Raw genomic sequence first — 17,880 nt, 5'->3', positions numbered from 1 at the left:
AGCAGCTAATTATGGGAACACAGGCAGGGAACTAGAGAATCAGTGTAAGGATCAGAAGTGGGAAGAGAAAGGATGCTTGAGTATCTGAAGAATGACTAACACAGAAAATGAGTTCATCTCTTCATGGTAAGCCTAACAGATGAGAATTTTCTCTGACGCCTATTTCTAATGCCTAATTGAGAGAATATTCTCCACACTACTTACTGAAATACTGCTGTTGCTGTGTTTTGCTCACAACAACTGCCCACAATGAAATGCCCTCCCTGTCAATGAAAGCCTCACTTTGAACTTCTGACTCAGGCTCTCCACTTTCTCCAGCTGGTCCAGCTGACTGGGATTTTTTTCACTTTTGAAGGGCTATAACTTTTATCTGGTCAACTTTGCTGGTGTTAATTACACAGGGATTCTACTGACATACGAATATTGCAATGCATATCTTATCCTGACAACTATATTGTCAGTTTCTTAATTGTTAGTACCGTACCTTATGTTTTTATGTCATTGCATAAAGCTTTTAATGTAGTGTCTTACATGTAGATCTATTCAATAAGCATTTGCTAATTAATGCACCGAATTTTAGATGCACAAGAAGTCTTCACAAGTAAAACTATCAGCAGAAATAAAGACCTGGTTATGATCTCTACAAATTATTTCAACATAATTAATGAGTATGAATTTAAAATAAAACTTTAAATAAAGTGTTAGATTTGAGCGTTGAGATTTCCATATAATGAATCAAGAAAATTCAAACTGTTTCCCTCAGTAACCATAATCGATTTCTTTATGCACATATAATATCCCATTGCTATTAATATACAGTTAAGTTTTATATAATATATAAAAGTATATATGTAATAAATAATCCTGACAATAAAAAATATAGACTACTACCATAATGCCTAAAATTACAGTACACAGGAGAGCTTTCTACCTCTACTTTAAAATTAAGAATATTTCTGAGAATTTCCCAAAAGTGGCTCTCTAGAGTTACACATGCATGTAATATGCCATCTGACCATCTGTGTTCACCACTTCTTTCTACTTGTTCAAGTCCTCCCCTGGCAATAATTTTCCCACATATTCTTCTATGATTACCTTAGCCTTTGAATATCTCTTAGATTTTAACTCCTAAAACTCTTAGGAATTATACTTATCATATATTTATTGAATTTTTTATAACATAGTATTTTTAAATTACTACAAACATTTCTCACAATAAGCTAGTGATTTGTAAAAGGGAAGTGTTCTCATACTAATTTTAATTGGGGACAATGAATTCAGTGCAAATGTTAAAAGACATACATCAAAGGACTGCTAAGAGAGTAACCACGTTCACATTTTCTGATTCTTAATTTAATGTTCTCTGTATTTACCGACAAGGTCTTGAGAGTCTTAGAACAGATCATTTTATATTCTTATAGTGTCATTAACATTTTCATCTAGGTGCTTTAATTTCCAAACCAAAGTAAACACCTCTAGAGGTCAGAGATTTTATTTGAAGCTTTTGGTTTCCACAAGTTAGCAGACTAGCAAACGAAGAGCAGTCACTTGGGAAATATGTGTTGTTCTTGAAAATGTTGATAATCATTTTTCCAAATATTTATGATGGCTCATCCAAAAGCAAAACAACAAAGCAACAAAGCCTCCCTCAGTACTAGAGGTCAATTTCTAAAATAAATGTCATATCAGTACTTTATATATTAGACTTTAAAATTCAAAAAGGCTCACATATATGGGAAAAAAGGAAAGTATTCACACTAGTATGTCTCAGAGTAGTCTCTGTGTTACATGATTTGTTTCTTTAAAGTAGGGATTGTTGGGTGAGGGAGATGTCATAGGGATTCACATTTTTATGAATTTCTAGTAGGTCATTCTCATACCCACCAAATTTCAAGGACTCACTTCTACACGTTTAGAAATTCCATATCATCTTTCAATTTGCTTCCTAAAATGACTAAATGACATTAACACATGGAGTCATTTTACTGCTTAATTTTTTTCAGAATTTAAGAATTTTACTCATTAAAAATCTGATAAAAATCTTAGTTAGAAATCTTAGTTAAAAATCTTATATTAAAAGTTGTAATTCTAAAACTCTATGTTCAGTTATTCAAGAGATGTGGAAGTATTTGTATTCCCAATAGGAGTTTTTTCCCTAGGAATACAAAGGAAATATACCTTCTGATACTGCATTTTACATTTAATCTATTATGCTTTTGATCATTGTCATTACAAACTGGGCAAATCATTTTTCAGCTTAAAAATCTGTATGGGTCTAAATTAATCTCGATTGAGGTAACAAGGTACACGCTAAAGTTCGATCTGTTTTTGTGACAAAAATATATCCTATCCTCTCAGAAAAATAACTGAAAGGATATCTTCTTTAACTTTTAAAGATAATTTACATTTGAGCAAAGAATGTGTACACTGAAACTACAGACCTGAGCTCAGTTTAGCAAGATTATAGACACTTATATATGAAGGGTCTGTTAATAATTAATCATACAGCACTAACTTCGCTATAGTTATAAATAACATTTCTCTTATTTAGATGTTATATTCAGAAAATTACCTCTTTTCAGAGCAACATCTATACTGAATTAAAATAATTCAAAGAGGTTTTTTTTGGAGAAATAATGCAAACACTGGGAAAATGTTCTTTTTAGGGGGGGCAGATGTTAGCATTTGGAGACACATTAAAAAATGAATTACCTTTATTCACTTCTGTTACAAACATGCAGTCGAATTATCTCTCCTAAATTCCTCCTGTGACTGGTGTAACAAAATATTAAGGCCTGCAGTTGGCATGTCTTCCGGATGCTGAGGCAGTTAAAAAGTATAAATGATTAAAAGACTAATCAATATAATCTGCATAATCGATAGGATCTAGGGTACCAGACCCTTGCACGTTTTAGTCCCTGTGTACAGAGGAAGACAGAAGGAAGAAAAAGAACGCACATGCCTTGACCCTAATTGTGCACAATTCAAAGCATATGTCCTATAAAATGACTACATCATCCAGATTCAAGACTTTGTCTCTTAACACACTAAATTCTAAAGTCAGATATTATGAAATATATATCAAGTGGCAAGAACACATGGTGCCTGCAAAGGTCAATTAAGATAACCTTTAAGATACTTTCTGGAATAACTGATTAATGTCAGCTAATGTAAGAATAAAGTGTCACTGAACGTGTGATTCTAGCACTAGTGAGAAAACATTTCATGTTACTGTCTATGTAAAACAGCATACTTTTAGAGAAAATTTAAAAGTTTTCTATGGGATGTTAAATTGTTTTATACTTCAAAACTGACAATCTACTCCATCGCCTCTGGTAAGGCTGACCTAAATAGGTTAGAAAATGAGTAGATATCCTATTTACAACGTTGGGTAAAAAAATCAAGGATAACAAAGCATCTGATGAAAATGTTTGCTATTATATTTATGCAAAACCAAAGTTAACTGAATACATGAGATAAAGACTTCTAATTGCATTCCATAGGTGATGGAAAGATCAGGAAGGTCATTCAACCCCCAAAATCTACCATAATTGAATGTCCAATGCCTAAAACTACTTCACTAATTTTTCCTGAATATTCTTTAATTAAATGAAAATACTAATAGAATTATCTTATAATCAGGCATCCATATCTCAATGTGAGTTTTTTTGAATATATTTTCCAGTCTGGCAGCCCTGAGAACAGACTCCTGAGGAAAAGAAGAAGAGCGTATAAAGGAATAAGGCAGGAATGTGTTTCTCTTGGACAAGGCACAGTGTTAGTGGGCCCTGAGAATTCTATTACAGAGCTGAGTTGTGGGAATATTAGCTTCCCTCATACATTTGTTTTCTGAGGTCTCATTTTGTATTCTCTAAGGGTCCTGCAATCTCTTGGAGGGCTTAACATCTCTGCAGGGGAGAGAAAGAATACTAGCTTGTTGAAATATTTTGATATTCTTGATCTTTTCTACATGGGAGGAGAACTCTGTGAGTAAGCAAGTGCTGTAGCTGTTGTAGGTTATTACTACTCTGCTCTCAATAGTGGCCAAGAACTGACTACTGTCCAGGACCACAATATAAAATCACACCATAAGGTATCAGTTTACAGTCCTCTCCAAATCTTAAAATATGAGTTCCTCAGGGCTTCCCTGGTGGCGCAGTGGTTGAGAGTCCGCCTGCCGATGCAGGGGACACGGGTTCGTGCCCCGGTCCGGGAAGATCCCACATGCCGCGGAGCGGCTGCGCCCGTGAGCCATGGCCGCTGAGCCTGCGCGTCCAGAGCCTGTGCTCCACAACGGGAGAGGCCACAGCAGTGAGAGGCCTGCATACCACAAAAAAACAAAAAACAAAAACAACAAAAAGAAGCCATTGCTAGGAGGGAATCTAATGGGGGCCCAAAGAAAGGAGAGATACATCTCTGACCCAAAAGAAATATGAACACTATTTTCAACCACTTAAACACAGCATGATAAATTTGATCATTAGACAATTATGAAATTCTGTTGACTCATATATCATATACAAAATAAATAAAATATTTGTTGTTCTCCTAAGTAGTTAAGCAAGGAATGTCTGTTTAAAAATGTCATAATTTGGACTTCCCTAAAAGTGTTGCTAATGGTACCGAAGAGTTTCAAGATGCCTCATCCTTTAAGCAAACTGAACAAATTAAGCCAGATATTAAAAGCAACATCAGAATTACTCACATCTCTCGTGGAATCCTGCTTACGGCAGAACCGCAGGAAACGCCATGCTGCACCGAAGAGACGCCCTCCAAGATGGAGGAATTTATACCCCCACGCTGCTGGTTAGGCTGCCCTGGGCCTATCAGCTTTCTCCTGAAATTGCCTTCAGCTGAAGAGCTGCCTCTTTTAAGGCAGGAAAACCTGCATCCAATGACGGTCAATAAGGACGGACCAGGGCCTGGTTTGCTCGCTCCCAACTTAGGACAACTTGGAAGGGCAGCATCAAACTCGCTATGAGATCGGCTGACACCTTCTAAGGGCTTCAGCGCAGCCTGAAGTCTCTCTCTGTCCAATCTTGCTGCCTTTCCTTTTCCACAGGTGTGGGTGCTGATTGACTGGGCTTTCTCAGGCTAATCATAGGGTCTGCTCGCCAGGGAATTTAACCAGCAACACCTGTCGATGTTCACCTAAAACTGCAGGTTTTAAAATCCTGATAGTTTGCATTCTACTTCCCAGATATCCAAATAATTGCAGCTTGATGAAAAGCGGGATGAACAACTGAGAGAGAGAGTTTGCAACATTTTCCAAGGCAACTTTCTAAAGACACTGTCAGAACCATAGGCATGAAGGGGTAAAAATCTGAATTATTTCCAGATGCTGGCAATTAAGGATAGTGTGATTACTATCTTGGTACAAAGCCAAATTTCATTAACTTTAGGAGGTAAAGGAAAATTTCAAGGAGATGTGGGGATAAGTTGAGAAATATGATTATTTTTGATAGCGCAGCAACTGGGTGAAAGCAATCATTTCTCAATGCCCGGATTAAATTATTCTGCAGAGGGGCTTCCCTGGTGGCGCAGTGGTTAAGAATCCGCCTGCCAATACAGGGGACACGGGTTTGAGCCCTGGTCCGGGAAGATCCCACATGCCGCGGAACAACTAAGCCCGTACGCCTCAGCTACTGAGCCTGCGCTCTAGAGCCCGTGAGCCACAACTACTGAGCCCATGTGCCACAACTACTGAAGCCCGCGTGCCTAGAGCCCGTGCTCTGCAGCAAGAGAAGCCACCGCAATGAGAAGCCCGCGCACCCCAACGAAGAGTAGCCCCCGCTCGCCGCAACTAGAGAAAGCCCGCACGCAGCAACGAAGACCCAATGCAGCCAAAAATAAAAACATATATAAATAAATAAAATTTTAAAAATAAATAAAAATGTCATAACTAGTAACTGTCTATACTATCCGTATATTTCAAATTTAAACAAAATTCATGTTAATATTTTTGTATATTTTTTCAAATTTATGTAAGCTCTAATATGCAAATATCAGTTTCAAAATAACATAGTAAGCGTTAACCATTCAGTTAGAAAATCTGAAGGAAGGATACCAGAGTGAAAATAAAGATAATTTTCCTTTTCCTTTTTTCTTAAAACACATATAATAAACAAGTATGGCTGTTTAAAAATAGTTTAAAAATTACTCCTCACATCTTACTGAAGTTAAGTACCACAGAAAGAAATTAAAGTATATATATGGAGTTTCAAAATTTCAAAAATTTTTAAATTTAACTTTTAATTAGATTAGCATAGTTTGGGCACAAAGGCCTAGTTTACTAGTTCCAAGAATTGGGGATATCTGCCACCAAAAAGTAAAACTAACAGAGTTAAGCAGAAAAAACTAAAATGATGTTGCATATCTTGTTTCAAACCTGGATACAAACAAAATACTTTATGTGTTAATCTACTTAAATAGTTATTATTTTAACTATAAATAATAAATCTGTCATCTCATAAAAATACATATGCTCTTCACTCTTCACAGCAATAGGCAATGCATTCTATTTTCTAAATAATTTATTCTGTTAATCAGATAGAAATAAAGATAACCTCATATCCACTTTGTACTAAAAATAAATAGTACTTGATCTACACTTTGCAATATTCTTAATCAGCTTCAAGCGATAAGTAGCTCAGGAAAGAAACATTATAATTTATTGCAATGTTTATTATGCAATCAGATGGGTTTCATCACAAAGGTCTAAAATACTTTCATCTTCACAGAAAAATATAAAATGTCCTTTGAAATCAAACAGACCTTCCAAAGACATCAGTCTATTGTGAAAATATTACAGCTTTGTGACTTTGGCCCAAGAGATTTCTGTCAGTCACCAATCTGCTATCACTATAGAATTACAGCTAGAGCACACTATCAATGCCTGCTGGGTCCTTTGGGAAACCAAGCTTTGCTGGTTGAACTTTATGGTTTAGTCCCACAGGCAAGAACAAAGCTTTGAAAAGCAGACAGGACACATTCTTCCTCTAAAATTCTAAAGAGACAAGATAGAACCTCTTTGCAATTGTCTGGTGTACTACAGATTAAATTGAATATTAAACAAATTTCTCTGGCCCATAATTAGTATTAGCTGCCTCTTTGTGTTTGCTTCAACTAATCACATTGTTTTAGAATTTTCAAAAGTAACTGTTTAACGTGCTCCTTTTTGCCTTATTGAGCAATTACCAGTTAACAGTGATTCTCTCTGTAAAGGTGCAGGTAAAAGGAATAAAGCCTTTCCCTTCCTATTCTTAAAAGTATATCCCAAAAATCACTTCTTAAAGCTAAGTGTAATATTTCAAATTTGCTGCTAAAATATAGGAAAAACCGATAAAATTAATTTGTTTTAAATGTCTTTTTTACTATTATTTACTATTATAGTTTCAAAGATAATGCAAATCTAGGCTTAGACACAGAATTACGTGGGTGAGTCTAACGTACTTATTTTTTCAAACAGTAGACATATACCTATATATTCTACTATTTCCTGGAAACACATTTTTTCATGGATCATAACACTTTTATTTTCTTCTGGATGTGGTTGGATACTATATATCCCGAATCCTGAGTGATAAGGTTTTTTTACCCCTAGACCTAGCTCAGTCACTTAGAAAAGTCTGCCTGGAGGTATCCAACAGCAGCTCCTTAGCACCGATGACTATAGATTACACTTGGTTCCTCTGTATCCGCGGTTTCCACATCCGCAGATTCAACCAACCACGGATTGAACCAAATGACTACATATCGTTTGCTAGGTGAAAGGAAATAGAATTGTTTTCTAGTAGCTAGTTAAACAAATCCAAAGAAATAGACCAATCAGCACACAATAGTTTGTTTCTACCTAACTGAAATGTAACCTAATCCTTTTCTATTACAATTAAATTATTAAAACATATGCTCAAATGGATTTTTAAAATAAAATGTTTAGAATTAACAGAAAGCACTGAGGAGAAAATTATCTGATTATTTGGAAATAGAAACAAGTGAATGTATACATACACCATTTTCCTTTTAATTTATAATAGATTGACCAACTCTGTTCTATCTGAAATTACATCTCATATTAATTTATATTACAGCAAGAACTTTAATACTATGTGAAGAAATGCAAGAATTAAAGAGCCTAATATACAAACTGCTTCGTGAAATTGAACATTTTTTTCTTGCCTCATTCAAATATCAGTAAAGTCAAAGGATGAAGGGACTTTATTGCTTATTTTCACATTTTATATTTAACAGTAACTAGTCCCTATAAGGCACTGGGACTCAGAAGTTAAAAGTGCCCTTAGGGATTAAAGTTCTGCCACTTCAGCAAAAATATATTCAGAGAATGTAATCAGAGTCTTCAAAGGTGCAATAAGATGCTACACTTTCAGAGAACACCCAGTTTTGCCAGAGCCTTTGAAATATCAGTAGGCAATCAACTCTTCAGTCCCTTGAGAATCACTCACTGAGTAGTCTGAGATCTCTGAGGTTTGCTTGAGTTGGTTTTCCCTCCCTGTAGACCCGGGTAACGTGCTGATTTGCAACTAACCAAGATCGTGTGTGTGTGTGTGTGTGTGTGTGTGTGTGTGTATGTGTGTGTGTGCACGCCTGTCTTACTTCAGCACACTAAGAACTGCTTGTAACATGCGGTGATCTTCCATGTGGTATGATTTTGTGTAGTGGCTCAAAGCCCCATCTGAATAAGACATATTTCGAAATCAGACAAAATTCCTACTACTGCAGAAATAAGCTGTTTTGCAGTAAATCAATTCCAGAATAACTTTAAAATAACACATATTTTAGGGGCTTCCCTGGTGGCACAGTGGTTGGGAGTCCGCCTGCCGATGCAGGGGACACGGGTTCGTGCCCCGGTCCGGGAAGATCCCACATGCCGCGGAGCGGCTGGGCCCGTGAGCCATGGCCGCTCAGCCTGCGCATCCGGAGCCTGTGCTCCGCAACGGGAGAGGCCGCAACAGTGAGAGGCCCGTGTACCGCAAAAAAAAAAAAAAAAAGCCACATACTTTAATGTGTTCCGGCAGCACATTAGCAGAGATCAAGAGCAAAACAAGAGGTGAAGAGTCCACACTGCGCTCTCCAATTGGTAGCCACTGGCCAGTTTTGGCTATCGAGCACTTGAAATGCAGCAAGTACTGAAAAATGCAAAATACGCACCAGATTTTGAAGACACAGTATTTTTAAACACGTGTAAAGTACCTCGTACGTTATGTATTAAAATCATATTTTGGATATACCGGTTAAGTAAATTATTAATCTTCTTCTTAACACTTTTTTAACATAGTTACTAGAAAATTTTAAATTACATATGCAGCTCACATGATGTTTCTATTGGAAAGCAATGGTCTCTATACAAATTTGAAAAGTTGATAAGCGTTTAGAGAGGAAAGGACATTGGGTCAGGGTAAGCACTTCAGAATGCTATCAAAGAAACAATAAACAAACACTGGTGGATGCTCATCCTGAAGCCATTTGAGGGCCTGTGCTTTGGTTTTTGTTTTTGTTATTTTGATCATATACTAACTAAAACAGCATGAGACAGAGGAAAAGTGCACGCACTTCTGGGAAACTTTCAGAATACCCATCCTTGAGACCAGCACTCAGATTCTGATTAAAATGGTCTGGGATGGGACACGGAAGCTTTTTAAAATAACTCCCTGGGCGCTTCTACAATACAGGATTGTGAACCACTCTTCACTAAAAGGTCAGAGGATTAATAAACTCATATCCAAGAGATTCACAGAAAGAGTGTGGAAGGTGGGCTTACAAGAAGAACAGAAAGAGTGTGGAAGGCGGGCTTACAAGAAGAACAGAAAGAGTGTGGAAGGCGGGCTTACAAGAAGAGAGGTTTGAGCCACAATTTTACCATGACACCGAAAATGGATGAGGCACACCCTGAAAGACAGGGGCAGGAGCTGCAGCGGAGACTAGTGAAAGTTCGGGGAACTTTTTACACTGATCCAGTAGCTCGAGGGAACAACTGCTGTGACAAAATGCTTCTGAATGATAAAAAAAATATTTGGAGATCGTAGGGAAATATCTGCAGGTCACAACATTAAATATGATTATAGATATTAAAAGAACATTTATATATTTTGCCAAGCAATATACGCAAACACGTCTTCAAGGGAAGTGCAGCCAATGCAAAAGCTCTTTGGTTACACTGTGAACGTCTACATGGATTTTTTACATGGATGTGAGCTTCCCTATTTGCCGGACCCTTAGTCTAATCTCATAACTGTACACTTTACTCCTTTATTAACTCTTTAGTATAGGCCAAAATGCTTAAAATCATACTTCAAATTCCTTATTACATGGTCTTTCAGCTCCACTTATGCCATCAGGCTGTCTCATGTCCCCAAAGGAAGGTGTTTTCAAGTCATAAAACATTTATTATTGCTGGTAAATAATCCTTCCTAGAAATAAACATAGTAAGTAGTATTATCTCACAGATTAATAATCCTTATTGGGCAAAAATCATAGTAGGGTTGTCACCCATAGTCTGCCTGAACTTAATTGCAGAAGAAGAAAGGGTGAAACTAGAAAGGGAATAAAAATCCAAAAGAAACTCCACCTAAAAGCAGTAACTTAGAAATAAGTACTAAAAAACACTGACATACGCCTTATTTTCTACTCGTGGAACCCTCCACAGAGAATGAAAACCAAATAAATGTCCTCCCGCGATGGAAAGAGCTAGTGCCCTCCCATCTAAACAACTAAGGGGTGAAACAGTTAATACTGAGGTACCAATCACGTTTTATCTCTCCAAGTAACATTTTTATAAAGGAGAATTACAGAATTATGGGGTAATAAAATGACTTTGTAAAAAGAAAAAGATAAAAATCCAGTAACAGACTTCAACATTTACATCAATCCCGATTCTGTAAGTGAACTAACATTACTGCCCGCCTTTAAGGTCACCTGCCTTATCTATCTTGGTTCTGTAGGTTTTTACGTGAGTAATAAGTAAGTGATTCATAGCCTTGTTGGATTTCAACCAGAGAGAGGAAGGTATCAAAGAGAATGTCCCGCAATAAAGCACATTATGTGATCATCAAACTACTAGATAAGATAGATGAAGTGATTACTATGAGAAGCTTTCAATTCAGGAGAGAATGACTTTGGGTAAGAGGCCTCCAGAGTTACAGACAAAGGTTATGTTTTGGCTCTTTAAATAAATAGCGAGGAAAAATTACACGGAGCATATTATAGTATAGAGAGCATAAGTGAGCAAACAGGACTGTTCCATTTTCCCCAAAACAAATTTCGAATGCTTTTATTTTTAAATTAATTAATTTAAGGTCAAAGAGGTGATATTATCAACATATGTACATACACACACACACATACACACACACACACAGTTCTGTCAAGTAGAATCAGAAGGAAATACCCAGATTTCTTATATAAACTACTTCAAATCTATCAAAAATTGCAGGTTGAAAGGGTTTCCTCACAAAAAGCCAAAATACATTTGAATGAAATACATTATCAATGAAAAAGATCTATTTTTTCACACTATAAAAGTTTTAAAGATAATTTTCTGTAATATATCTTAACACTGTATCATGGAGATCGTATCTAGTGCACTATTTCTCTAAGACAATAAAACTGATAAGTTCAAGGTTTCGTCTTCACAGGAAAACCTAGCTTAAACAAAATCATACTGTAATTTTAAGAACACACAAAATTGGCAGATTCTGTTACACTTCCGTTAGTAGATGACACTCAGACCGTCCTGAAAAGTGTTTTCTCCTTAACAGGATTTACAATCTGGCCCTTTTTCACTCCTACACACCTCAGCTGACGCTGGAGGATTTGGGGTTTTAGATTTTCCTTCACCCTGGATCTCCTCTGTCTCTCTGAGAAGGAAAACCATGAAGTGTATCCCTAACCTTCTGAGATTGAGAACCTCAGTTCTCATTTAGAAAATGAGGAGGGCTGGAATAAACAGCCTCTAAATCCCTTCTATTTCGGAAATTTTACCAAGAAAGTCAAGAGAATTTGAATAAGCAGGTATTACCAAAACCAATGTCCACCATCTTCTACTTTTCACCTTTTCAACCAGTCTCAGAGCCCATTTGTTTCTTTGAATTGATTAATACCCTTCCTCCTAAGACGCACATATCATGGTATAGAAACAGGTTGGGTTTCAGAATTAAAGAGATTTTCCTTTGAATCGTGTCTTGACTGCTTACTGACTGGGACCCCTTGATGATAACTTTATACTCTTCGTGTCTTAATTTTTACCACCTAAAATGATGATAATAATGCAGGTTACAGTAAAAAAAAAAAAAAAAAAAAAGATGATGTGGTATAGTTCAAAGATGAAAAACCTATATAGGCAGTTTCTGTGGTTGACCCATAGTCGGGATGCAAATTAAATATTTAACTGAATGAGCATTGCCTCTCTCAAGGTTATTTTCTTCTAACCAGGGACACTACTTTCAAAATGAGTATATTTCTAAAGGTAAAATTTTAAGTAATAAACGTAGACATATGTAAAAGCTATTTTTTCACCAGGTAAGTTTCTTCAAATGTTTCACATCACTTAGTTTTCCTTTTCGTAAGACTAAATGTGGTTGTCCCACACTCTCTGAGACTACTAGAGTCCTGTTTTCTGTAGTTTCCACATCTAACAAATCCTTCCAGTAATCAGGCATATTCTTGATAATATACACCTCTTGAAAAGCACATTCACGGGGGAAAATTAAAATTAACTGAGAATGATGGCCATAACAGCAAAATAACATTTAATGAAAACGAGTTAGATTCATTGGCTACCTGAGACCACAATCAAGAGATATTATTTCCCCAAGGCAGAATCTTGAAGAGTCTTGGAGAAAAAAAAAAAAGGTATAGCTAATTGAAGGGGGAAAACGTCTTAAGTAAAATATATATGTATCTCTAAAACTAGGTATCATGACTTAATTTCCTACTATGGACAATGGTATATCTTTCTGCACAATCACTCCATATCAACAGACATTCATAGCAAACACTCTCAGGGGAAGAAAAGCTTTGCAATTACAGTCTTGATATTTATCTTCTTCCTAAAAGAAATACGACGCATGTGATCATGGCTTAAATGACGTACAGTAAGTTGTTTCAAAGCATGCTCATTACATTATGCTCAGTGTACTTTTTTAAAAAAAACGAAGACCTATATACGTCCTCCTCCAGGAAGAAAAACAGATTTAGAATCCTATACTAAACTCTCCCTAGCCTTAAAGATAGTACCATATCGGGGACTGCTAAAATCATAACTGTAAATAATGTTATACAAGTTGCAGATTGTAAGTTTCATTTTGTGTGTAACATTTCCATTGGTCCATTCCACAGTTACAAATGACAACCACCTTTTATTTCTTTCTTACAGCACGTATTACAAAAAGCAGCCTCTCTCTGAAATATACAGTAGGAACTTTTTTGCCTTATAACATGCAATTCCAATATAATTTAAATGCAAAGGACAAAGAACTGACTCACAATCTAATATCTTGAGCACCTAAATGCTTCCGACTGTGATTGTACACTATGTAAGGGTTTAGCACTTGGGATATGAAGGAGAATAAATATAGAGATTTCTCTAAATCGTGTTCCCCCAAATCTGATACATAAACCACCGGCATCAGATTCACGAAGGATGCTTGTTTAAAAGGCTGATGTATGGCCCCCACTTAAAAACCCCTGGGTCAGAATCTCTGGCCATGGATCTCAGATGTCTGCATTTTAAACAAGCTGCTTGGGTGAATGTCCCCTTATAGAAAAAACATCTCCCATTGCCTTAATCCACAAGTGGAAGGTAACCTCACGGCACCATAAAACTTCTCACCGTAGGACCAAGGCCCTTTGCGACACAGTCTCTTTCCTCTACAGCCTTCCCTAGCCCTCAGTGCAACACGAACCAATGATGCCAAATCATGTACGTTCTGCACGTCCAGCTGCATGTGCTTGGACCACACTGGCCTGATTGCTTCGCCAACCTGAATTCTGATTAATCTGAAGCCTAGATGATACCCTGCACCACCGCCTTTGCTGAGAGTGACCACAGCCTGTCCTCACACTCACCCCAGTCGGGTAAAATGCTCACTCACGTGGTTGTTTGGTTAACATCTTTACTTACACGTAATTCACACCATAAACTTCACCCATTTAAAGGGACACCATGTAAGTTTAGAAGATTTTCATCAGCCCAGAAGGAAACACCATGCACATTAGCAACCACCCCACATTCACTGCTCTCTCCACCCTGCCCTAGGCAACCACGAATCTACTTTCTCCCGTGCCTATGCTGGACATTTCTTACAAATGCCAGCGGCACATGCTTCCATCATATCCTACCAACCGCACCCTATTTATTTATCCATCTGCCTTTCGGACCAGACTGGCACTGAGCGTGGCTCAGGAGGAATAATCAATACATGCTGGATTAATTAATGAATATCCCTTTTTGCCTCTTGTCACAGGCAAGGAGGGGCAGAACTTGGATGCGCTGTCACCGCTTAGATGGAAAAGGCTGGGCTATCACTAAATTGGGGCTGGGGAGTTAGGTTCCGACAGCAGGGAAGGAGTTGACAAACCCAAAGGACAGCATTAAATACTTTCTAAAGTTACAGTGAGCTATTAAATTAGGCATCTGTAGTCTTTGAGATGAGAACAGCAGTCCATGAGATTTTCCATGATGTATCAATACAACAGCCACGGCCACTAGATCTTGGAGAGACAGCACATCTTTTACTGTCCTTTATGTCCTTTTTGACTCTCTCCCAGCTCCTGTGTACTCTCTCTTGGTCCAGGGGTCCAGCATCAAGAGGTTGTCCAAAGCCTTCCTCTACCAAGGTATCCTTAATTTGAAAAGTAATTTTCCTCTCCTTTGGTCTTAATCAAAATTGCTTTTGCCTGAGGGCTATTCACATCACACTGATGTGATTCGGAACACAGGAACTGATGGACAGAACTGGTTAAAAGATTAGGCAAAATACCAGTCACTAAGAAAAAAATGATAATACATGCTCTGGAAGAATCTTCACAAAGAAGTACATAAACAAGAAATAATTAAGGGGCTTCCCTGGTGGCGCAGTGGTTGAGAGTCCGCCTGCCGATGCAGGGGACACGGGTTCGTGCCCAGGTCTGGGAAGATCCCACATGCCGCGGAGCGGCTGGGCCCGTGAGCCATGGCCACTAAGCCTGCGCGTCCGGAGCCTGTGCTCCGCAACGGGAGAGGCCGCAACAGTGAGAGGTCCGTGTACCAAAAAAAAAAAAAAAAAAAGGAAATAATTAAATCACCCAAAATGCCCCGGGGAAGGGGTGGGTGGGTGGTGGATTTCACTGTTCACATTTTTCGGAACATCTTTTAAGGCAGAGCTCTCTGAGGACAAAGCCACATACACATACACAGATACACATGTGTAAAAATATTTACACTTTGCAATATGCTGTGCAGAGTTTTCTATTTCAGTAAATGTAACTCTACGGCATCCGCTGATGGCTGCACAGCATTTCACAGCTGAATGTAAGATGATTCATGTGAATAATCCTTTACTCCTAGACATCTAGGTTATTTTCCTATTCCCCCCCCCCCGGGTACTATAAAAAATGCTGAGAAGAAAAAATATATATAGGAACAATTAGTGGGTTATCTCATTGAAATACATTTCTATAAAGACAATTTCTGTAGCATAGCGTATCCGTGCTTACGCTTGATCAATGTTGGAAAAGTGCCCTGCAGAAAGACCATACCTTTATCCTCCATCAACAGTGTGTTCATGTCTGCTTCCCTACACTCTGGCCAAGGCTGCATTTTCATAATAATTTTAGTATTTAACAATAGGCAAGAAGCAAAACTTGGCCTTTTGACACTGCCATGTCAAACTGTAAAATCAGTGTTTTATTAACCTTCATTACAAGTGATGACTGCAGAAAAGTCTCTGCTGCTTTTAGCATCCTTGACCCTGTCTCCGCCTCCAACCTATATCCTTGGTCTGTCCTGTCTCCAACCTACAGCCTTCCGCAAATCCATATGCCACCCTTGTTCCTAACACTGGGGTCAAGGAGGCTATGGAAAATACACATTCCCTAATATTCAAAAGGACAGAAATACAGTGCTCAATTTTTTAAGGACCCACCAAAATAGAAATACAAGATTCATATTTCATGTGCATTTCTCCAATTACTAGTGAACATATTTTTACTGATCTTTTGTATGTCTTTTCTCAAGTCCAGTATCTATTTGCCTAGAAAGATATTTACCTTGGGTTATTAATATAGGTTTTTTTCCACTCATGTAAAATGCCTTTGTTATCACATTAAGATTCCATACATTCATAGGTACAGTTTTTTTACACTCTCTATTCTTTCCACTATCATACTATTTCAAATTGTATGATTTTATAAGGCATCGTAATATCTACCGGGGCATAACCCCTCCTCCAATGCTGCCTGGGTGTCCTTCACTTGTTTTACATCTCTTTTTAAGAGGTACTTTAAAACCACTTGACAAATTTTTAAAATCTTAGTAGGATTCGGCTTGATTTTACATTGAATGCACAGATTCGTTTTTATAGACTGCCTACCTTTACTGTTTTATACCTCTTAGGAGTAGCAGCAGAGGTGTTAGGAGAAATAATAGGAAAAATAGCAGATGGTAATTAAAAGATTGCTATGTGTAAGATAATCTTCCAAACACGTGACAGCATTATCTCTTTTATCCATCACAGCTCTGTGAAGGGGATATGTGTATTGCCGTTTTGTGGATGGGAAAATTGAGGTACAGAAATTGTAGGTAACTTATCTATGGTCAAGTACCCAGTGAACACTGGGGTCAATTCCGCACCCAAGCATTTTGAAAAGGGAGCTCCCACGCTGACAACTATGCAATTTAGGTAAATCCCTTCATTCCAGTGTTACTGCTTTTTATAGCTTTAAAATTTTCTTTACCTGAACATTGTACATGTCTTGTTGAATTTATATCCATATATTTTATGTTATTAGCTGCAGTTTTTAATTATGACATTTCCTTGGTACATTTCCAAAAAAAAAACTTTTGGCATTACAAATATTATCATTTATTCTTTAAATGGACAATTTATTCAATGTATTGTTTCTAGTTATACAATATATACATATATATATTCTTTTCCATTATAGGTTATGACAAAATATTGAATAGAGTCCCCTGTGCTATACAGTAGGTCCTAATTGCAGCCACTATGGAGAACAGTATGAAAGTTCCTTAAAAAACTAAAAACAGAGTTATAAGATCCAGCAATCCAATCCCTGGGCATATATCCAGAAAAGACAAAAGCTCCACTTCAGATTTCTAATTAAATAATTCATTTTCTATTATTTTTTAATTTAGTAACAAATTATTTAAGATATTAAGCTCCTTTTCATTACAGTTTTGTCTCCACCCACAGATTTTGTATGTAGCAGTATTTTTTACTGTTATTTCCTAACAGTAAAAATTATAGTTTTAGTTTCTTAATTTGGGGTTAGTTATTTCTAAATTTGTTGCCTTAATTTTAAAACAGAGAATCATCTATGACTACCAGCTTTTCATAATTTACCACGGTCTTTTTTTTCCCCACGTGTGTGTGTGTTTGTGTGTGTGTGTGTGTGTGTGTGTGTGTGTCTCTAAGTATATGGCAGCATAAGTGAGATATACAGCTTGCTTGACAAGGAACTTTTGTTTATTTGCTTGTGTAGCACAAAGTTTGCTACTCATCTCTCCAGTGATCTTATCAATTATATCAATAAAACCAACCTTGACACAATTTAATTCTTATGCATTAATCTTTCATAAACTAAAGTGTGCTAAACTCGATTACTCTTTGTGTTTTTCACTTTTTCCTTGTGAATTTAGTAGTT

This window comes from Pseudorca crassidens, chromosome 21 (genome assembly GCF_039906515.1).
Source record: "Pseudorca crassidens isolate mPseCra1 chromosome 21, mPseCra1.hap1, whole genome shotgun sequence".
NCBI classification, from domain to species: domain Eukaryota; kingdom Metazoa; phylum Chordata; class Mammalia; order Artiodactyla; family Delphinidae; genus Pseudorca; species Pseudorca crassidens.
Note: the sequence above shows the minus strand (reverse complement) of the source record.